At 41.7% G+C, this 24,270-nt stretch overlaps 1 protein-coding gene across 9 annotated transcripts in view; it reads left to right on the top strand.

The window, feature by feature from the left end:
• The first annotated feature begins 509 nt into the window (after positions 1-509).
• Positions 510-24,270, top strand: part of LRRC8B (leucine rich repeat containing 8 VRAC subunit B) — an 80,231-nt gene continuing 56,470 nt past the window's right edge. For 5 of the 9 annotated variants that reach the window (XM_036352267.1, XM_036352268.1, XM_036352259.1 and 2 more), the window contains exon 1: positions 510-642. The gene's annotated coding sequence lies outside the window, so the exon portion shown is untranslated. Of the gene's footprint in view, positions 643-23,682; positions 23,740-24,270 lie in introns of all 9 variants that reach the window. The other 4 variants (XM_036352261.1, XM_036352260.1, XM_036352265.1 and 1 more) reach the window with 2 other exon arrangements.

The raw sequence follows: 24,270 nt of genomic DNA on the forward strand, positions 1-24,270 counted from the left end.
GGCCCAGCGCTCGTTATGTAAATCGCAAATGACTCCGGGGTGCACCCGTGAGGAGGCGGGGCCCACACATAAATACTGTGCTTCCAGAGTCCCCCACACGGTGTGCCTCTCCCCCGCGTCTTTAGAAAACACCCCCTGCGTCCCCCGCCACCGGGCGATGTGTGGCCGGCGAACCAGAGAGCGGCCGGCGGGCGGCCGCATGGCGGTGGCAGCTGCGCTTTGTTTGCACCGGCGCGGGGTGCGCCACCGGCCCCCGCAGTCCGGGGCCGAGGCGACCGGACATTTAACAGCAGGAGCAGCTACCGGAGCCGCCGCAAGCTCTCTCCCCTCTTCTTCCTCCTCCTCCTCGGACACCGCCCCCGCCCCCCGCGCCGCCGCCTCCGCCCCCGCCCAGTCCCCTCCTCCTCCGCCCGCGAACTTAGTCAGCGGTTCGCGCCGCGGCGCCGCGATTGGCCGGCGGAAGGCGCCGCGTCACAATGGAGCCGGTCGGAGGCGGCGCGCCGGCCAGCGCTGGGGCTTCCCGCTGAGCCCGCGGCCGCCGGCAGCGGACGGAGTGCGGGCGCCGGGCCGCCGCCTGCGCGCCCCGAGTGGCGCAGGGCTGCCGCCGCGGTGGCGCGGGCGTCGGGGGCTGGACTCGCGCAGGTAGGTCGGGGTGGGACGCCCCTGCTCGCGGAAGAGGTGCCGACCGGCCCCCGGTGCTGGAGGTTGAGGACGGGGTGAGGGGGCGCAGCAGGTGGGGGTGGCCGAACAGGTGCGGTTACCTGTCCACCCTCCCTTGCGAGCTGGGCGTGCGGGCGGCTGGCCGCGCCGGAGCCAAGAGTCACGGCCTCGCCGCTCCCTCGTCCCCGTCCGCAGCGAGGCGGTCCGCGCTCTGCCCGGCGTTCCGGGCGCTGCACCTGAATGTGGGTCCCGGGGCGGCGTGGGGGCGCGGTTCTGGTTGTGCAGGCTGGGGTCTCGCCCCGGGGTGATGAGCACTCTCCCCGGGGAGTACGCGTGGGGTCGCTCTCCTGTGCCCCCTGCCCTCGCGCTGTTGACAAACATTTTGTGCTCATTGGACACTCATTGTTCCCCTCCAGTGTGATGGTGGTGTTGGCATCCGTCTGTTAGCTGGAGAAGGGGGCAGCCTAAGAGAGAAGCTAAGAGTTTCCTCCTCGCGGGGGGCAGTGGGCAGGTGCTGAGACGTCAGAAGGGAGGAGGCATTGTTTCTTCATTACTCTGTATCCTCAACCGACTGCCCAAAGTCCATAGGTTGCCCTTAGATGACTTCTGTGGAAGACCTTTCTTTGTGGTCAGAAAGACACCCTCTTAGCACCCCTTCTCACCTCCCCCCAAGACAAGAGCAAAACTAAATTTAAAAGCAACTTACACGTGAACTTCCTTCAATAAATTTGCCTTGCCTAAAGACTTAAAAAAAAAAAATTTGTAAAAAGATATCGCTATGAAACTTCTCAGTGTGCAAACATGCAGCCAACTTAAAATGGGAAATGTGTTCCCCTCTTTCTAAGAAGCAGTTAAATGACATGTGTCGTTATCAGACTGTCCTGTCTCCTAAACACAAGTGTAGGGTTGAAGCGCACAGAAGAATCCAAACGGCAGTATCATTCCTGTACCCTGCATGTGTTCAGGTTACATCTCCCTGCGAACCCCCAATGCTCTCTGAGTCGAGGGTGCCACGGTGACTTTCTTTGGCCCCTGGCGTTCCTAATCCGCAGCTTCACTCTTGAAGGCAAATGACAGCTAATCTCTGATGTAATTGGGCCAGTGTGATTGAAGATTATAAACCCTAATAGTCTGCTATTCTCTTAGTTCAGGTAGTGAAGTGGGCAGAGTTGTCACTGAGTCCACAGTTGAATCGTGGCACTTTTCTTATACCTACTATCCCCACAAAATGTTTTTCTTACAGAAAAAAAAAATGTTAAAATGAAATTTACTGTTCTTTGAAACTTACTGTGTTTCTTCGGTTGGAAAGGTATTCTGACACGTCCAGCCCAACATGAATGTTTTCACATCTGGAGTGATTTCATTTGACGAGTTAAAATCTGCTTTTTGAAGACCATCCCCGTTGCTGTTTTCTTCTTTATTTTTTAAATTTGATTTAATTTTATTGTTGACAGTATTATTCAGAATCCTCATAATGAAAGCAACATTCATTATGTTGATGAAAAGGTACCAGGTTGTCCAAGTTTTTTATTTAATAGACTTTATTCTTTAGGGTAGTTTTAGATTCACAGCAAAATTGAGAGTAAAGTGCAGAGATTTCACATATACCCCCTCCCCCTGCCCCTACTCACTTATAACCTCCCCCTATATCATCATGCCCCACCCCGGAGTGGTCCATTTGTTACAGTGGATGAACCTATGTTGACAACAGTATCATTTTGTTTAGACTGTGTGGGTATTTTCCTGCAGTGGTCTGAAATTTGTAATTTTTTGGTTTTGTTTTCTGAGATTGAGAGGGGCAAATATATTTAGGAGATTCTTGCTTTAACCAAAGTTTTTATTTGTAAACAAGTTTTTATTTTTTAATTTTCAAATCCTTTTTGATGGCATATGAGTATTTTTATGTTCCTTTTTGATTTTGCTGCCCATATAAAAATAGTCTATTTAATCTAATCCCCGGTTTCCATTTACTGTCTCTCAAGATTGAATTTCTGAATTTTATTTATTATTATGCCATTTAAAAGTGAGTTTCCTCTGAAAGTCCTCTGAGAGAAGATGGGAGGATCCCTAACCATTGCCTGCATGACTTTATTTTTTTTAATCCTCAGCTGATGATATGTTCATTATTGATTTTTTTTTTTTTTTTATCTTTAGAGAGGAAGGGAGAGGGAGAAAGAGAAACATCAACGATAAGAGAGAATCATTAAGCTGCTGCCTCCTGCACGTCCTACTGGGGATCCAGCCAGCAACCCGGGCATGTGCCCTTGACCGAAACCAAACTTGGGACCCTTCAGTCCACAGGCTGACGCTCCATCCACTGAGCCAAACCAGCGAGGGCCTGAATTTTATTTTTGTTCTCCTTTTCAACATCCTTCTAGCCTACACTGATATTTCAGTAACGAACGTATGCTGAATCTGACGTGTTACTCCTGACTTGGTGGAATGATTTGCATTGCTTTCCATGTAGGAAGCATGTCTCTCCCTGTTGTCCTGCCTCCAGAGCACAGGATCCTGCAGCAGTTTAGACCTGTGACCAACCAGAACGAATTTGAGAGGCCCAATTATAGCACAATTTATTTAACCAGTTGTAAAATGCCTTCTAATTTGTGCCATGTCTGTTTTCATATTGCTGCTTTTTCTTCCATTGCCATTGCCTATTTCCACTCTTTTTTCTATCTGTAGCTTCTAAATTTCCAACATACCTTTATGATAGTTTTTTCTAGTATTTAAAATACTCTCTTTGGCGGGCATAGCTTATTTTTTTTTTTCTTCTCTGGGTCATTACGATCTTAAATAAAAGTAGGCCTAACTGCAGTCACTGAATCTCTCTTCAAAGATCTTAACACTGCTGTTGATTTAGAAATTCAACAAAGGGTAATACTAAAACCCCTGTTCTACAACTGCCTTTCACTGAGGATTCTACTCCACTCCAACATAATTTAAATGCACGTCGGTGGTGTTGTGAATTGTGTAAAGGAAATGAGTAAGTTGTCAGAGTTTCAACCTTGATCTTTCCTTTTGCCTTTTGACCTTCATGCTGTCGTTGATATGGGTCAATCTGCTTGTGCTTTTCCAGACTGTATCTTTGAACTTCATCTCCTACTTCTTCACTTCAGAGTTTCTTGTAACTCTTCTTGCCTCTCTGATCCTGTGGCCATTTCCAGAGCTCCATTCTACAATGCCTGCTCCTCAGCCAGCAGCATCTTTCACAGAAGCTACCAGCTGCACAGCTTCTATTCCCCTTCTGGTTCCAGCTCCATGCAGGTACCTGAGATCATCCTCTGCCCGTCTCTGAGGGAGGCGAAATTCTTCACTGTCAACTAGCATATTCCTTCTGATCGTTTCTCAAGTGTGCCAATTTGAGAGCATATTCATACCTCCCTTCCTCGGTCAAACTCCTCTGCAGTATTTTCATACCACCCCCACCCCCAATCTATTGCAAATTGTAAGTAGGAGTTCTTCAGGCTTCTGCCTAAGAGCATGGACTTTGCAGGTCTGGGTTTGGATGAGTTGCTGGGTTAGTTAAGATTAGCTGCCAATTACAGAGACCGCAGAGAACAATGGCTTAAACAAAGTGACGTTTGTTTCTCTTTCACACTAAAAAAGAAAAAAAAAGTTTACAGAGGAACACTCCAGGGCTGGCATGATGGTTTTACAGTCTTCTGAGACCTAGGCCAGTTCCACCTTTTAGATCTATCATACCGCAGGCGAGGCCCTCAACTTCATGGTCCTCGGTGGAGCTTCAGCCATCACATCCAGGTTCAAGTACTGTAGTAGAACGAAGGGAAGGAGAGAGAGGAAAGGCAAAAGCCTTTCTTAAGGAAGGTCTCTTAAGGAACGTTTCTGAGGCTGTCATATACTTCTTGTTACATCTCATTGGCCAGAACTTGGTGATGTGGCCTCACCTAGCTGGAGTAGAGATGTCATAATATTGTCCTTATTTCAGATAGCCTTATGCCCAGCTAAAATGTGGGAGGTTCACCTCCTTAGGAAAAAGGAGAGAATGAACACTGGGTAGCCAAACACCACAGTTCCTCTGCAACTCTTTCTTGACCAATATTACCCATCACACAGGATTCCTAACAATTAAAAGAAATATTATACATGAAACTATCTAATACAGTGTCTGGCATAACACAAGTTTTCAGTCAATGTTAGTTCATATTCCTCCTTGTTCCTCTTTCAGGAATTGCCTAGTTTCCCTGTTGCAACATCATTGGCATCCAAACCCTATTTTAAGTAGTTAGGCATTTGCCCAGTTGGTGGTATCAGATTGTATGCTTGTACCTTTACATAGGAGAGGGCAACACATTATTACTCAATGTCAGCATTTATTTCTTAGCTTAAAACATGGCTTAGATGAAAAACATAGCTCTTGGAATCAAATAGACCCAGATGTGACTCCTGGCTTTGCCACTCAGTGTGTAACCTCCGCCTCTCCGCACCCTCAATTTCCTCATCTGTGCACTGGGAGTAATAATCAGATATGAGAATTAAATGAAAAACATGTGTATAGAATGTTTAATACTGTACCTGATAAAGTAAGCAGTAGCTTTTCTTTTTTAATTTGGCTTAACCTGGGTGAAGCTTTTTGAAAATGAACTCATTCCATTAAAAAAATATATTAATAGTGGTCATTTCCATATATATTCCAAATGAGTATTATTAAATTATTAGTCAAACTGTTTTGAGAATTGTCTCCATAATCAGTTTAAGCCCAAATAACAGCAAAATCTTTCCTATATTTTTAAAATAACAGAATAGCTCAACCTTAAGCTTTATCAGCCTTGATTTGATAATTTGGGGCTGTTTCACTCTCAGAAGCTGAAACATTTCCATGATTGTATATGTTTCATAGTATTTTCAGCAGCTATTTATTAACTGTCTACTTTGTGCCAGACACTATGCTAGGTTCTGGGACTACAGTGGCAAGCACAAATGTATTCCCTGCCATCATGAAAGTTGCAGTTTACTGGAAGAGTCAGCAAATAAATAAAAAAAATGCCACTATATCCCAACTGGCGTGATTCAGTGGTTGAGCATTGACCTATGAACCAGGAGGTCACTGTTAGATTCCCGCTAAGGGCACATGCCCAGGTTGCGGCTCATCCCCAGTGGGGATGGGAGGTGAGGGGGGTGATGCAGGAGGCAGCTGATTATTTTTATCATTGATGTTTCTCTCTCTCTCTCCCTCTCCCTTCCTCTCTAAAATCAATTATACACACACACACCTCAGGGGTCCTCAAACTTTTTAAACGGGGGGCCAGTTCACTGTCCCTCAGATCGTTGGAGGGCCGGACTATAGTTTAAAAAGTACTATGAACAAATTTCTATGCACACTGCACATATCTTATTTTGAAGTAAAAAACCAAAACGGGAACAAATACAATATTTGTATTTGCATGTGGCCCGCGGGCCGTAGTTTGAGGACCCCTGATATATATATATATATTTTAAATGCCACTATGAAAGTTGTCAGGAAGGAGTCATACAGCTGCAGTGAAAGCACATGCAAATGCCTCATGGTTGGAGGTTGAATGGAGTCTGTAGGAACAAAACATTGGCCGGTGAGCTGCAAAGCTCAGGAGTGTGGTTTGAAATGAGCTCAGACATGACCTGAGCCTGCCCTTAGGCAAGAACCAGAATGTGCCACGGGTTCCAACACCATTACAGAGAAGGCATTTCATAATGTTTGGAGCCATCTTTGAAATATGTGTATATAATAATATATCTTCTCGGTGTGATTCTCTGAAAGGAGCTACATCGACAAACTTTAAATATAGGTACTTTTAGATACAACAGGCAGATGCATTGGAGAGAGTTGGCAGTAAAGTAGGATCTTTTCAGAGAAGGTCAGAGGCTTGATCTGTATCACCCTTCGCAAATGGAGTTTGAAGCCATTTGCCTGGATGGGGGCCATATGAAAGACTGTTGGCGGAATTGGCAGCTCTTTACATAAAGCAGTAGTGAAAAAATGACCACAGGATGGGAGGTATGGGCAGTGTGTTCCAGAGAACTGGCTGGACTGATGTGCTGGGATGGCCTCTCAGGGCCAGCGGGCAGCACCAGCAATCCAGTCCCTTCTAAGCTCTCAGGTTTGTATAGGCAGGAGCCCAGCTCCACATATTGACAGTAGGCCACCATTTCCCCTTGCCCTGTCCAGCTGAGCCAATGGGAGAAATGTCTCTCATCCCTTTGAGAGCCTTGGAGGTGGTGGGGCATGACGAGCCTCAGGGGCAGAGCTGCCTGCCATTGGACTGCAAGTTGTTTCTTGCTCTGAGTAGATAAATTTAAGATGAATAAGTTCTGTTCATCTCAAGATTTTAAAGTTCATCTCTCAAGGCAAAACTAAATGAGTTTGTTCCTGGCCCTGTTTCAGTGCCGAAATAGGCAGTCCTCAACTGAGCAGTGATCTGTCTTCCAAAAGACTTTGTGAGTCATGATGCAGGTCCACAGACGCAGTGTTGTGCATGGGCTCAGGTTCCCAGGCTTGCCCAAGAGAGTCTGTGCTGTGCCTGCACCACCCTAAGGTGCCACCGGCCTTTCTCTTTCACCCTCCCAGAAACGCCCTTGCACCTGGGACTCGCTCTTGCCCCCCACTTGCCACACATTTGGAATTCCTCCCTCACCAGGCTTGTTCCTACCTCGGGGACTTCTCATTGCTCTTCTCTACATTGAATGCTCTTTCCTTATGAATTTGCATGACTGCTTCCTTCTCCGCTATGAGGAGTCAACTCAGATGTAGCCTCTGAGATACCTTCCCTGACCACCCATACCTGCCCCCATTGTTGTCTTTCAGACCTCGGCTTTTTGTTTGCTTGCTGGTTTGTCTTCTATTCCCTTTAACCCCATCAATTAAAATATAAGTTCTGTGAAAGCGTGAACCTGTCTCCCTGTGTACCTACTCTTAAGCCTGGTTTTCAGTAAGCTTCTCAAGCTGCTACATGTGATATTGGCAAATAATTTTACCCCTTTGAGAATAAAATGGGGCCAATAATACCTATGGAACCTGCCTCGTAGAACAAATGAAGGCCTGAAGTTGGTAGACTGAAGGTTCTTTCTTTTCCCCTAAACAGGCTATTCATCTTTAGATTCCATATTTTTCAATAACAATGTTTTTTACCCAGTTACATGACCCAGAGAATTGTAGAACTCATCCTAGGCTTGTCTCTGTTCCATTTCCCCCTAAACTGCTCCTTCTACAGTTGCTAAGAAACTTGTCCAGCGACCATATTCTTAAGGTTCCTCCCATCAGCACCTTCCCTACACAGCCCCTTTGCTGTCCTGAGTCTTTTCCAGGATCACTGCTAATTGTCTTCCAACCAATAGTTCAGTTTGTAGTCTTTCCTGTCTTCTACACACCAATGTAATATTTCTGAGAGGCAAATCTTATAACTGCCCAGTTTAATAACCTTTAATGACTTGCTTTGCCACAGGATCAAGTCCAAACTCCTTGGTGAGCCATATAGTAAAGTCTCCCTTTGTTGACTTCTGCAGCTCTCCAGCTTCACCTCTTGCCACCCTGTCGTTTCTTAATCAACAGATCATGTGCCACGGACACAGCATGCACAGTTGCAACCTCATACACCAGCCTCAACTATTTTCAGTGCAGGGAGGAAGACAGTTGCACTCCACGGCTTTCTTCCTTCCCTCCATCTGGGAGGCTCGTGTCCCCTCTTCAAACACCTGCCTGTCTTTCTAAAATCAGTTCCAGCATACCTACCTATTCTCAAAGATTATTCACAACACTTTCCTTCCAACCCCTGGAGCTCCTCATTCCCTCCTCTGTGCTGCCTCTGAGCCTGGGTTCCTACTATAATCCTGAGCCCGAGAACAGCTGTGCTTCCTCCTAGGTCTTCCTTCACGATAAAGATTATTTTGTTCATCTCCCGGGCTTCCTGGGCCAGCATAATACTTGGCATGTAAATGGAGATCTGGGAAAGAATTAGGGAATAAAATTCAGCTTGCTTATTACCTAATCCAGGGCTTTGTTTCAATAACATACTTTTGACGGGTATTTGACTAAAATTTGAAAGCTCTCCCTGAAGTTTAGAGGTAGAAAGGCATATTGTATTTATGCCGTTAATAGATATCAGTTGAATGGCCAAAATATTTTGTTAATGAGCTAGAGTTTATTGAACATATACCGTGTTCAGAGTTCTGCATTTGCCAATTTACAGGGAATGCTTTAGACTGCTTTTACTCTTTTCTGAAATAATCCTTGCTTTGTCTTTCTATATGAAGTAAGAATGTTAGATGGTCAGCACACGTTCTTGGCTTTCAGACGGTTTAGAACAGTGTCTCCTAATGTTTTTTTTCCCAGGACCCCCTAAAAGTGTTTAGAAAAACTATGTGCTCTATTCATACATGTTAAAATGTAATGTCTAAATTTTTATCATGATTTTTAAATAGTTGTAAAAGATGACTTTCCAATATTATAAATATTGATTTTAAAAATTCTTGTTAATATGTCCAATAGAAGCTAAATTAATACCAAGATGACTTCCTATTTTCCATATCATCTATTTTAAAAGTACATGAATAAGCTCTTCTAGAAAAGTTGGGAATTTTGCATATTTGTTTCCCTCATGAGATTCACATCATTCCTCTATTCTTATTAAACTTAATCCCAAAGTAACATTATTATGTTTGAAAATCTTTCATTGATTACCTTATCCTACTCTTGTGACACACACACTGCAAATACTACATTTTTATTTTTTTAAGTTTTTGTGACAAGAAGTCCCTGTTAAATAAAATTTCTTTTAGATTAAATTATGATTTTTTTTTAGTGTACAATTGATCAGAACAATCACATTAGAATTTTGATGAATCATTATTAGGCATAGATAAAATTTTATTGGAAAATTTTCTCTCAATGAGGTGCCTGGGACTTAAAAATAGTTTATTTATGCATAACTAAATATTACTTATTGATAGAGTAAGCTTGGCTTCATATTAAATCATGTGCTGCTTTTAAAATATAAGCTGTTTATGAAATACTTGCACAAAAGCAGTATAATCCCAACCCTATGTTTTAAACTCCTGAGTTCTATGCCAAAAGTTATGTAGTGATTGATCATAAAAGTGATTTTGTTTTTTGCTAACAACTTAATTAGCTCTTTCTCCAGTGTTGCTCCAAGCAAAGAAATGGAAACTTTCCCCTGACTCCCCAAAGGATTTGTTTCTTAGTCATGGAAGTCACTCACTTCCTTAACCTCTATAACCCTACAGGCACTCCAAAGTGGCCCTCTGGGTGGGCCCTGGGGATTTTCACTCCCCAGGACAGTGTGCTATACGCAGACTCCTAAGCAGTGATATGCATGCCTTTCTTTTGAATGTGGGAAAAGGATAAATGTGAAAAGGGAGGAAAGGGGATGGCTAGAAAGAACCAACGGGACATCAGTTGTTTTGAAGCAGATAGACACAGATAGACATTTTGAAGCAGATGATCTGGAAATAAATGATTTCAGAGTACGTCTTCCTCCAAAAAAAACCCCACAAAACACAAAACCACCAAAACAAAACACAAAAAGGGTCCCCAACCCCCAAAATGCCCTGTTTAAAGGTGAATTGGTTTGACTGCTAAAGAAAACTTTTCAGTCAAATTAGCTATCAACTTTAAAGCAAAAGCCTCCTATTAGACCAATTTAAAGATTTCCTCTTGGTGGGTAGTAGCATTCAAAAGGGAAAGAGCCTGGCTAATGCATGGCACTCTTTTATATATGTATCCAACAGAAGCTAATTTGATACCAATGTGATTTGATCATCATCCATTTTAAGAATACATGAACAAACTCTCCTAGAACAGTTACATAATTTTTATACCCACTGTTAGACTAGATACAAAAAAAGAAAAACATTGGTTAAAAAATCACCAGATGCTTGACTGATAGTCAGCTAAGTCAGTGGGTGAGTGGTTTCTAAGAATAAGTCTCAATCACATTGGAAAAGAAGTATTTCATGTTTTATTGAAAAATGCTAATTTCTTCCCAGGAGGAGGTTATGAATTTCAGCATGCAGAAAGGTTGGTCCCAGGCTAGATTTTGGACTTTCTTCTGTATGGGTAACGCAATCTGAGGGAGAGGAGTTAGCCTAGCCATCATCCTACAGAGTAGGAGCCTTTACCGAGTCCTCCTGGCTCCTAGATGCTGTGGCCGTGTGTCAGAGGACACTTTACAGATGTCCCCTGTTTTCATGCCTTCTCCCAACAGCGTATAGCAAATCTCTCCTGAAATACTTTACAGGGACCCCCGCATTACTTGGTATATTATACATTTGTACATCACTTCTAACTTGGAAAGCATTTATAAATTATTCACCTTTATTGATGACCTTCAGTAGATGAGCCAAGTATTATTCCCATGATAAAATGTGGAAACTAAGTTTGCAGTGGGATATGTGGCTTATCTAGGCAAACTCCACAAGTTAATGGCACATCTGGCACTTGATAAAGCAACTTTCTTCTACAGTATATGTACTGCCTGGCTCCTTTCCCCAGATGTGTTCTTTTATTAAAGGCTCTAAAGATTGGAAAACTTGACTTAAAGTGACCATGTGAAGATTACGTAAGATAGATATGCTTATAAAATGCTTAGTAGAGTGCATGGTTCTTAGCAAGACTTCTTAAAAAGAAAAGTAACATACTTGAGTTTTTGTACTGACTTTTACGGATTTTTAAAAAACTAATACATTCAAGAGATTTGTTTATTTTTTTTTTGAGCACTTAATACTTGTCAGCCATCATGCCAGTCTCTGGGAATAAATCCAGCATTTGGGGGAGAAAAAAAAACAGAAAAGAGAAAATGCATTTTGCATGGCACATACATCCTAGAAGAGGGAAGTTCGACAATAAGCAAATGCAAGATATAATGTCATAGTGCAGATAAAGGGTTAGAGAATGATTGGTGATGGGGATTAGAGGAGCTGATCGGGGACAACATTCCTTGGGTAGGGGCTTTTGAGAAGACCTGAATATTAAGGTCACCAGAGTCAGAGTTCAAAACATTGAGTTTATTTGGCAAAGTTGATTCAAGTCATGATATTCTAGAGTTATTTAGAAAGGACCTTCAAGGTTATCTATTGATTTTAACTTTTTTGTGTTATGCATAACATTTAAACATGCCTAGAAATCATCCTTGGATCACCTCAAGTTCATATCCTTGTTCTATTCTAGTCCTTTCCTTTCACTGATAAGACATTAAGGTGAAGAAAGGCCAAGTAAAAATGAGCCACAGTTTCACAACTAGTTGGTGGCTGAGCCAAAGACCTAAAGATCCCCACAAAGTTGCCTTGCTTTTTCCACTAAAATCTACATAACTAGAGTGATACATTTTCTGAAGCAATCATCCATAAAGCATCTCCTGCTTTTTTTGTATATGTGCCATTTTTATTTGCATAGACTAAAACTTCCCCAAGTAGCTAAATGTGGCCAGTGTGGTTCCTTTTCCTATTTCCTGACCAGTCACAGCATAAATAATACCCCAAGGATTCTACATGTCCTAGAAAATTCTGAGCAAGGAGGACTCAGGCTGATGGCAGGAAAGGACAAAATATGACAACAAAGAATGTAGACCTTGGAGTGTGGGAAGATTTATCTGTTCTTACAGTGAAACTTTGGCACATCATGGCTTTGAAGAGCGGATAGGGACTGACAGTGCCTTTAAAGGGCTCTAAGTGTACAAGCAGCAGAGGGGCTGGAGAAGTGAAAGGCTTTGTTCTAGATTTCAGAGGAGCAGTGACTCCCTAGGGTGAAAAAACAGTCACTCCCATCATCCCACCCAGTAATTTCCTCTTGGGACATTTTATACAAAAACTTGGAAGATAAACTTGTCACTTTCAGGAAAATATTCATTATATAAACTTATCTTTCTAGCCACACTTCCTTGACAGATATTTCAACTTTTAGCACTAAAAAATAACCAAAAACATTTTTTTTAAAAATTTTCACCATAGTTCCCCCCCCCAAAAAAAAAAAAAAATTATCACTGTGGCCAAAAATCATTTGGTAAAATTTTATACTCCTTTGTAATCAAAACTCTTTTTTCTTTTTGAACATTTTTAAATTGTCTTTCAATTACATTATTTTGTGTAGTTTCCAGTTAGACAATCATGTACTTTACAGAGTGTTTCTCCAATATTTCCAGTGTCCACATGGCACTGTACATAGTTATAATACTATTGACTATATTTCCTGTGCTGTACTTTACTAACCAAAAAGTTTAAGTAGCAGTAATCCATACCATGGAACGAGTACCTGATTTCTGAAATTGGATGCTATGTAAACATTTCTATTTGCATACAAGATTTTCTAATAAAGTGCATCTGGCTTTAAAACCTCCAAAGCACAGCAAATCTGCCTCCAATAAACATTGATATTTATTGAATTTTAAGCTGCTTTCTATTGTTGCTCTTAAAGACAAAGAAAACCTACCTTTTCCATTGGAATTGCCCCTCAATATTGTGATACCTTCAAGAGAAGAAATTCTAGCCTTTTCTCTCTCAGTCAGTGAAAGGCCCTTTCCTCCATACTCCCCATCTCCACCCCCTATTTTGGGATATTTCTAGCCTACTTTTCCATCTGTGTGCCTTGTTACTATGGTGATGGGCACCAGAGAAATAGAGAACAAAGTGGATGTAATAAGCATCTCCTTACATGGTTTCCAATGCTAACAAGGGATCTAGGTTTTTCAGGCATGGCTTGTTCTTTATTGGTGGCAGAAGGGGACCAGCCCAGCTGGGAGCGGGCCCTGGGATTGCAGGCCGATCCCCACTGTTCTGCACTCATCAGACCTTTCTCACTCAGAGTCATGAAGCTGAGGAAGAGCAGTGGGAGCCTGTGGAGGGGATGGAGTGCAGAAATTAGTGCCAGAGTCTACCCAGTGCAAAAGACAAATCTTCTGAAGCATATTCATGGGAGGGCATTTTGGGCTAGTTTTTAGGTTTACCCATCATGAATTTCACATTGTTTAACTTAAGCTCTCAATAGAGAAGAAGTGCCAACTTCGGTTTTCCTCCCTTCGAGGTCCTTAGCCTGCGTTATATGAAAATTAAAATGAAATCTATCTTGATGGATAATAGCTTGCAGTATTTGCTCCTGTGAATTGTTTTAAATAAGTAATTAAATTATTAATGCATGCTTATTTTGTGGTTGTTTTAGAATTACAATTAAGTATGTTTAGATATTGTAGAAATTGCTGTTTTCCATAAGACCCGGGAGAAGATTCCACAAGTAGATTTTAACCTTCTTCGCCTGCTTATTCATAGATTACATCTTCATGTGTCATTTTCTTTGACAGCCCTAATGATTAAATGAAATATTCCAGTTAATCGATTCCATCATCTGGACAATTATTTTTAAATTTATTATATTTCAAATTTGCATTGCTTGTATTTTTATGTTTAAGAGGCAGATACAGGATAAAATAATTTAGCACAGTGTTTTAGAATATAAAATCATGGGACAGGAATCCAATTTTTGGAGCTAAAGAAACTGAATGTGCTGGATGCCTGTTGCATTGTGACATGACATGAGGACCAGAAGTTCCTTCTAGCTCTACATTCTTGATTCTTTTGGTCACGTAGCTCCTTTCTTTTTGCCCGATGACCCATATTTTGCCAATTTTGTTATCTGCTATTACACTGATATAAAAAATGCTTGAAATCAACCTCATACTAGGACTAAGTTTTTTAGATACAGTGTGACCTTCCCAAGCAGTCCGCTTTTCCTGTTGTGGCATGAATGAAAGAATGAGAGCACTGGAGTGGGAGCTGGACCGCCCAGTGCTGACTCTGGCTCAGCTGCTGCCTGGGGTGAGCTTGGAGATGCATTTTTAACCTTGCAAATAGCATATAGCTTCATCAGGAGGAGCCGAGATGCCACAAGAAGGTTTTGAAGCAGAAGATGACATCAGATTTGTTTTGGAAAGTAATGCTAGCATCTGTATGGAGGACATGCTGGAGATGACAGAGATTATATTGGGAGACCAAATAGGGCAGTGGTGATAGAACAGAAGAGACTAATATAAAAGGAATTTGAGGAAAAGGTCATAGAATTAAATAGTTTCATTAACTTATTTAAAAATTTTTTTTATTGATTTCAGGAGGAACAGAGAGAGATAGAGAAATAGAAACATCAATGATGAGAGAGAATCATTGATTGGCTGCCTCCTGCACGCCCCCCACTGGGGATCGAGCCTGCAGTCTGGGCATGTGCCCTTGGCCAGAATCAAACCTAGGACCCTTCAGTCCGCAGGCCGACGTTCTATCCACTGAGCAAAACTGGCTAGGGTCCCATTAACTTTTTTTTATTTTATTTAATTTATTTATTTATTTATTTATATCACAAGGATCCCCTGGTAATTGCTTAAGTCAAGCTTTGCTTACTTTATAACTTCAGTTGTTTATCATAGAAGGAATGGATTAAATTCCTCCTGATTATTTATTGCACCCCCCCCCTCCAAAAAAATCCCTCAAATTTCAGATTGCCAGTGAATATAAATTATATTAGCACAACTTTAAAAATGATAACTTCTGCTATTAACTGAATGTTTGTGTCTCCCCCACTTCCCAGGTTCTTAGGTTGAAGCCTAATCCCCAAGGTTATGGTCTTGCGAAGTGGGGCCTTTGGGAAGTGATTAGGACGTGAGGATAGAGCCCTCTTCAGTGGGGTTTATAAAATAGAATCTAGAGAGCTTCCTTGCCCCTGCAACCATGGGAGGACACAGCGGGAACAGCTCTGTCTATGCATCGGGAAGCGAGCTCTCACCAGACACTCAGTCTTCTGGCATTTTGATTTTGAACTTCTCAGCCTCTAGAACTGTGAGAAATAAATGTTTGTTGGTTAAGTCACCCTGACTATGGTTGTTTGTTATAGAAGCTAGAACAGACTAAGGCAGCTTCTAAACATGAATGTCTTCTGACTGGAAATGAGAAAAGACTTGGGAAAAGGTCGTGTTTGTTCTGTGGGAAGAATAATGGCTCGTTTTGCACAGGAGAGGTCCGCTGAAACCACGCAGGACAGTTTCTTATCTTCCAGAAGGCTTGAAACTGTGGGCATGTTGGGTAGGTTTTGTGGGGACAACAGAGCTTGTATTTGTGAGGAGATCCCTCCTTCATGGGCAGTTGTTCTCTGATACCTCCTGGGAGGAGGGAGTTTCCATTGCTCTTGATGTTATCATCTATGTGAAGGTAGAAAGTAGGCCAGGAAGAATCAGCTCTTATTTTTAGTACAATTAAGAAGCTGGCATTCTGAGAGACTGCATAGCTCGGCTAAAGTTTAGGCAGATAGTAGGCAGGATGGGAGTTCACGCTCCTCCATGGTTTTGCTGGCTTCTCCACTCGTTTCTGAGTGAATGGGTGAATGAATGACTGCATGTTTACTCTCTTCATTCCAGTGAGCTAAGCTACTTTTTGTTCTCCTCAGAGATTACTTTGATGATGATTCATATTCATGCTAGCTAGTTTTACTATTACGGGTTGTGCAGGCTTAGGTAAATGACATAACTGTTTCATTTGCCTCATCTATAAAGTGGCAATAACTTCATGGAGTTGTGGGAGCATTAATTAACTGACATTAAGGGGTTAGAAGAATATTTAACACAGTTATCTTGTGACGAGCATCCACTCCCATGACTGTTGCAGTACAATGAGCATATTCAACTACGTCAGCCTCACATCAACTACTTATTAGGGTCTGTCTTTGTGTCCTCACACTAGGCTCTTTGTGTTATCCACCGAGGAGAAATGATTAGGAAAAGCTCCACTTGATTTGTCTTTTGATGATTTATAATTTGTTGTTTCAGTTAACTAGGCCTAAATGGACTTTTTCTTGGTTAATTTTTAAAGCACAGCCCGATTACTTAATTCTGACAAATTAGGCTTGTATAATTATTGATGGAAAAGGAACACTACAGACAAATTAAAAGAATTTATAGCTGTCCCAGGACCAGAACAGAAAGATCTCTAAGGTTCTGTTATAGCCTAAAATTTGTTCATTCTTTACATCCTCTAAAATTCAACCTTGAATTATTTAGCAAGTGAATAAGTAAAAAAAAAAAATTAATTGTCCTTCACATTTTTAAAGTTTATTGCTATATGTAGACTTTATCCTTGAAAAGTCTCTCATGATCATTGATCATCATAAGTAATAATACTCAAAGTAATATGTCTAGATCAGTGATGGCGAACCTATGACACGCGTGTCAGAGGTGGCATGCGAACTCATTTTTTTGGTTGATTTTTCTTTGTTAAATGGCATTTAAATATATAAAATAAATATCAAAAATATAAATCTTTGTTTTACTATGGTTGCAAATATCAAAAAATTCTATATGTGACACGGCACCAGAGTTAAGTTAGGGTTTTTCAAAATGCTGACACGCCGAGCTCAAAAGATTCGCCATCACTGGTCTAGATGGTACAAAATCCTCATTTTTATTTGTTAGAAGTCTTACAACTCCTTTATTCTTTTCCTGTTGTTATGAAAGTAACTGAACCAGTGACTGGTACTCTCTTTATCTTAAAGTGATCTATACGAGCCCAAGTATATTCTAATATCTCATTTTTGAAAAACTAAAATCTCTGTATATATGTGTGTACAGAGAACAGGATGTAAGGATATGTAGAATTGCCTGGTGTGTGCAGTGAGGGTTTATGAGAGGGGAAGGAAACAATTGTTTTGAAGTTTACCCTTTGATTCTTGTGTTTTTCCTCTCTAGTGAAGTCCTTAGAGATACCACACATGGTGAAATCTTATAAAAAATTCTTTCTACACAAAGTATTTCCTTTCCTAATGAAATTCCACTGTGGTGCTTTGTTGTTAGTGTGCTGGGAATTTTGAAGTGTTCTCTGTATTTCTGTGATTTTGACCCAGTAATCTTATTTGGATTTACCAGGCGTAGCAGCTGTTGTTTTTACCATCTATTGCTAAATTGTATTAATGTCCAAAGTTGAAAAACCCTCTTTTCTATGTTGCTCTAAATTATTCAGTTTTATTTAAAATGTTTTAACAGATTTTTTAGAAAGGGAGGGAGGGAGGGAGGGAAAGAGAGAGAGAGAGAGAGAGAGAGAGAGAGAGAGAGAGAGAGAGAAACATTGATTGTGTGCCTCCTGCATGTCCCCCACCAAGTGTTTGCCCATTCGATTCCCGGCCTGGTTCATGGAATGATGCCCAACAAACTAGGCCACTCCAGCTCAGAGTTTTATAAAATTTAAGCCTTTCCCCAACCCTTGTAATTTTCATTGACTTTTAAGAAAAATATAATAATAATATTAATATTGCAGTGGATGGTTTTAAAATGCTAAACCTGCCTCTCAGAGATTGCAGTGTGGTTTGTAGAACAGTATTTTCTTCGAGAAAGCCATCTATCCCATATATTTTTAAAAAAATATATTTCATTGGTTTCAGAGAGGAAGAGAGATAGAAACATTAATGATGAGAGAGAATCATTGATGCATGCCCCACACTGGGGATTGAGCCCACAACCCAAGCATGTGCCCTGACCGGGAATTGAACCATGACCTCCTGGTTCATAGGTTGACACTCAACCACTAAGCCACATTGGCTGGGCTCTATCCCCTTTTCTACTGGAGAAAAAGAGATCTCAATTCCATTGTAATTTAAGTAGTGTTTGGTATAATATAGTAAATGTTTGCAGTTTGATATTAATGACTAGAGGCCCAGTGCACGAAATTCGTCCATGGGGGTGGGGGGTCCTCAGTCTGGCCTGCACCCTCTCCAATCTGGGACCCCTCAGGGAATGTCCCACTGCCAGTTTGTGCCCACACTTTTAACAGATGACAGCTCCATTGTTGTTTCTTTTCATGCTTAAACCCATTGGAATTAGTAGGTATTCAAAGTGTGTATACATTTTGGGGGGATACCCTGTATATCTCTAGTCAGCAATGAAAGCGGATTTGGAACCCCCAGACAGGGAACCTCGCTCACTCCCTGCATGTCTCCCACTTCACTTTCCACCTTCGTGGGCAGCGGGACAATCAATGTTTTCTCTCATTAACTTGGAAAAGCACATCCTGTCACCTGCTGCCTGTCAGGAGTGCGCTAGGCCCCAAGCAAGCGAGGCTCAGTCAGGGCAGCCTTCGCTCATGGGTGCCGGCCCCAAAAATGCACATTCCTCCTCTGCAGTCGCCCCGACTACCCCACTGTTTCACTGAGAGGACAGAACTCCTCACCTCCTCTGGGTTCCCGATCTTGAAGGCTGACCAAAGGCACCTCAGCGAGGGCCATCTGTGCCCACCAGGTGTGTCTGTCTGCACCTGCTCCTGCCTCAGCACCTGCATTAACCCCCCAGAGGTTATCTCATCGCTGCACTGGCCTCTGCGGGAACAGGGTGTCACCACTCCACCCTCTCACTGTCATCTTACAGGTGCCCACCCCCAGCACCCAGACACCCAGACACTCTTCAAAGGACATGAGCGTGCCGGAGGGGATGTGCGCATGTCCTGTGGGGGACGTAGGCCTGCTGGGGTTGTTGGAAGTGCGGAGGAGGGGCGGGGAGGGGGTACTTGCATGCGCCATGGTCCGGGACTGTTGCAGGCACGCGTGGGTGACAGCGCGCTGGGGATGTTCACATGCCAGGGAGGGAGGAAAGGATGCACACACCGGAGGCCTGCAGCTGCGCAGATCCACAAACCCCAATGGCATGGCCAGGAGGACGTCAATCTGGCCTATCACTAAGGAGGCCAAGCCCCCGCCCACTCCGCTCTGGCCAGCGCCATCTTTGTCACGTCAGTTTGCATATTCCCTCCTTATTTGCTGTGGGTGCCTCCATCTGTATCACACAGTGATGGTCAATTTGCATATTACTCTTTTATTAAATAGGATTGTTCTTTGGCAAAACAGAGTGCAAAGTTGAGAAGCCAAAGGGTTTGAAAATGTCCTAGGAAGCATAAACTCAGAATTATAGTTCCTTACCTCTTACTCTGGGAGACTTATGACTAAGGGACAAGTCCAGTGGAAATAATGTGGGATGTGAGACCCGAGCTAAGCCTTTGCAGGATGCAGTAGAATTTGGAAAGACGAAGGAGGTATCAGAGAAATATCTGAGCTGAGGTGTGCAGGAAAGTAGTAGCACTGAAATAATTGTGGGTGCAATGGTACGTTCAGGCTTTGCTTCACAACAGTTCAGGGCCATAGGTGTGATACGAGTTGATAATTGCTGAAGCTGGGTGAAGGGTACAGGAGGCTTCCATAGACTATTATTTATACTTTTGTATGAATGTGGAATTTTTCATAATATAAAGTTTGGAATATAAAAATGGTATGTATTTTTTGGGTGGTGGGTAGGCTGGCCTGTCTGGAATAAAGGGTTTGTTCAAAGGCATAGTGGGAAATGATGTTGGAAAGGCAGTTTGGGAACAGATTTGGTGGTGGGACTGGGTTCATGAGTGCACACTGTAGAGTCTGGGTAAGTGGTAAACACTGGTTCACTAACTGGACTCCAGTTTTACTTGACTGTGAGCTCAAGGAGGAGTTGTGGTGTAGCCGGGCACCCTCATTGAGGATGGCAGCTACACCACGTAACGTCTGCTTGGGCCCTACCACATCTGAACTGTTACATTCAGTTCTAGAAGGCTCATTTAAAGAGGGCTTTTTAACCGCGTGTCAGTGGCGGGACATATCAGGCACAGAAGGGTATCTCATATCTTCTTAGGAATCTTCCTTGTGGAACCCTCCATCAACTCGAGGTTGTCTACCTGGGAAGGACTTATTTTTCCTTCTGAAAAGTCCCTACCCTACCCCTTTTCAAATTCTTTCTTTAGGAACTTGAGAATGGGCAGTAAAAGTGAAATAAAAACATGACTGATTCCCAGTAATCTAAAGGAATGTGCGCGTGCCGCATCTAATTTAACTGCCTGGAAACAGACTTTCACAGCGGACTAGCCATTTGGAAAGCCTCACGCTTTTGGTGTTGTAGCTTCCTAAAGCTGAGTTCCCTCTTCACCCCTGCTTGAGATGCTTCTCTACTGTGAGAAGAAGAGGAAAGAGGCATGTCAGAGAATTTGGGATAGTTGGGAATTTTAAAGAATTGTTAAATATTTGGATGTGATTCAGTGGTATGCTAGAGCTGACGAGAGCTGGTTGTTATATTTCAGGAATTTTGCAAGCCAGTTGTTAAACGCAGCCATTAAAAATTAAATTAGACATACTCGAAATTAAAGTGTTAAAATAAAATTAATGCTCAAAATGTATCGCTTCCTAATTATTTTACTCTAATTTGCTGTTATTGATGTTCTCAGGGTTATTTATGTCTAATGTATCTGCATAGCAGAAGTGCTATAAAATGGTGTGCTGCACCTTCCTTCTCAATTCCACATTCAGGGGCATCATGTTGGTACCTTGAAATTGGCCATGGTGGGAATATTTACACCATGAAATGGAAATTGGCATAAACTGCATATCAGGGCTCCCATCCCTACCACCCCCCCCCCCCATGAGAACTGTTGTTAAAAACTACCAGCATACCACTTGGTATGGGTATGATATTGTGCCTATATTTTTTAAGGACTCTCTCTACCTTTTAGAGATACATATTGAAATAAGACAGGTAAAATGACATCTAGAATAATCTAGGGGAGGTGGGTCTCATGATTGTCATATCCGAGTGATGGGCACATGGGCTTTATTACACCACTCTCTTCTACTGTTGTGTATATTTAAAATTTTCCATAACCAAAAGTTTAAAAAAATAATTAGGGATTGTCACAAGGAAAATTAATAAGTCGCTTATGTCCAGTATACATAGAAATTCAGTCCGGTACCTGTCTGTTCCTCAGACTCTGATGCTAACATTACTTTGATAAAATATTGTTTTCTAATTTTAGAGCCCTTATTTGTGACTGATTCACATCACTCATTAAGAGAAATGCCTGTTTCTTGTTAAATAAAATCAACAAATCACTGTGTGCAGTTTACCATACCCATAAGGGCAAAGGAATTCAAGAGAGCCCTTGCTAGGGCACTAAGCAGCTCTCTTCATATGGAGGGGAAATAGATTCTTGGATTGCAGTCCTGTTTGCAGAACCAGGGAAAAATGAATCAAGTTATTGCTCAGAGGGCTACTTCAGGCTATATGACAGCTGTGTGCCCTTTAGATTTATTTTTCAGTCCAGCTGATTTGAGTCACTGCCCAAGAAAAGAGTGCTGTCAAGTGAATTGTCTTCTGTGCAGGTGATGAGAACCTTTTTAAATAGTGCCTCACTGATACAGTTGATGTGTTTGGAATTGTCGGTCCATGAATTAAATTAGACCAATCCAATGACTTAGAAAGCCATAACCTATATTATACAATGGCTACATTTCACAAAGAGTGCACAAATTCAGTTTTTTCCCTAACATATCTAGATATCTAATGGAAAAGTTTTAGCATAAATTACTTAGAAAACATATCTTTTCTCATTGTAAAGTCCTTTTAATTTCATTCTTAACATGAATTTGTAGCATGATAATAGTTTCTTCTTGTCTTTGATTGCATAATAATTCATACAAACTAAATCCAGTTAACCAGGAAAAAAATTTCATGTTGAGTAAGGTATGCAAGTGGTCACAGTGATTAGCCCATCAAGCAGGGCGATGAGGAAATTATTAGGTTTTATAATGGAGAGAGCAAAGGACATTAAGAAATTTGAGGAGAAAAGTAGTCCATAATATCTGTCTTGTAATTCTAAAGTTTTGTGAAATCTGTCTAGAAATTCAGGCTGGGGCAATTCTCTAGGTTTAACCACACACACACAGATCAAAGTGTCAAAAATGAAAACAACAGATGTCACACTCAAGTAACCTGGGGTCAGAACACTGAAAGGAAGCCTCTGCTGAAACAGGAAGTGAGATCAGGAAACCAGAAGTCAAAGTAGTATGGGTAGGTGAGAAATCATAACTCCTCATAGAACAGAGAGAGGCAAAGGAATCACTTGGAGAACCTGGGAGGTTTTGACACTTGGCTGCAGTTTTTCCCATGTTAATTTCTTTGTATTGATAACGTTCAAGGCCCTGCAGGGTCCCACCCCAACATAGGTCCTGAAAGAATTTCTCTTGGGTATATAAATAGAAATCACTGTTCAAGACTAAGTTGGAGCATGGAGATTGAGTCATGATTGCTAAGGGAAAACACATGATAATTTCTTGAGGTATAATAATCACAGGACTCTGATTTATTCACTCTCAATTATTTATTGAGCCCTTACTCTCTAGGCTGAATGCTGGGGGATACATCAGTGAACCCTACGGATAAAAGCCTGTGTTCTTCAAGCTTACTGCCTAATGGGTAGACACAGAATGTAGACATAATAATTACATAGTACATTAAATGGAGATAAATTCCATAGAGAAAATCAAAACAGGAAGTATTCTTCCTGTTAGATTCCCCGAGGGTACATTTTCCAACTTCATCAAAGCTAGCAGAGGAAAGATTGATATTTATAAAAATGCAAAACATACCACATCTGAAATTCCTTTGGGTATCTATTAACTCTGTTAAACTAAATATATTCACTATTTCTACAGTTGCTAAGTTTAGAACACAAATGAAAAGTTGAAGCAGTGTGGGAGAGGGAGCAGCTTTTTTACACTGAAATAAAATTTTAAAAATATGCCCCACATATTTGTTAGAGAGTTGGCCGTTCATGATCAGGAAGGCCATGAGCACCTACCACAAGGAGGCTGGAAGGTATTTAAAAACATCTTTGCTTCCAATGCTGTTCACCTCCAGTTGGGCAAGACAGGTAGAAGCCATTCAAAAAAGTGGTGTGTGTATGTGTCATATAACATAAGACTTTTTATCTTAGACAATTGCCGTTGTAAAAAAATTAAGTTGTCTCATCTGTAAAAGGAAATTTTGGAAAATGAAGAGGTTAAGTGAATTCTTTACTTAGGAGATAGACTCATGCTACATTCAGTTCTTCATTTTAAATAACTTGTTTTCCCTCAAATTACCAAGCCTTTAAATGCAGCATTGGTGAAGGTGGGCAGCAAAAAAACTCATTCACATGTTCTCCTCTCCCCAGGGCTCCAGTTTGTATTTCCAGCTGCCTACTAGACCTCACCACCCAAATGGCCCAAAGGTACTGCAAACTCAGCATTTAGAAAACCATGCTCATCACCCTCCTCCACCGACCAGTATTCACCATTACCCTGTGGTCAAAAGTAGGGTGATCACTTGCCCTTGAGTCCTGGCTCTCCTTCTTGTTAACATCTATATCTTCTAGGCCATTCTTCAACCTTCTGATTAATACCCGAGTAACTCTAAAATCCATGCCCATAAGCTATTTAGCAGAGTATTTGCTTAAAATTTCTTAAAAGTATAGTAATTCAAAGTGCTTAAAAGTATTTGTTTTTACTCCCTCTTCTTCTCACACCCAGTCACTTCTTAGTTCAAGCCTTCTTTCTTGCTTTATCCCTTGCACTATTGATCTGGTTTTCTATCTACATCAAACATTTCCACCTTCTAATGAATCCTCCATGCTGCTACCAAAGGGGCAAATTCTAAATTTCTAAATTTAAAATTTCACACTGACCAACTCATGTCACTCCCTTGCATGAAAACCTTAATTGATTCTATAGTATAGTACCCATGTGTCTTTATGATCTGAACC

Source organism: Myotis myotis, unplaced genomic scaffold, assembly GCF_014108235.1.
Source record: "Myotis myotis isolate mMyoMyo1 unplaced genomic scaffold, mMyoMyo1.p scaffold_m19_p_2, whole genome shotgun sequence".
In the NCBI taxonomy this organism is placed as follows: Eukaryota; Metazoa; Chordata; class Mammalia; order Chiroptera; family Vespertilionidae; genus Myotis; species Myotis myotis.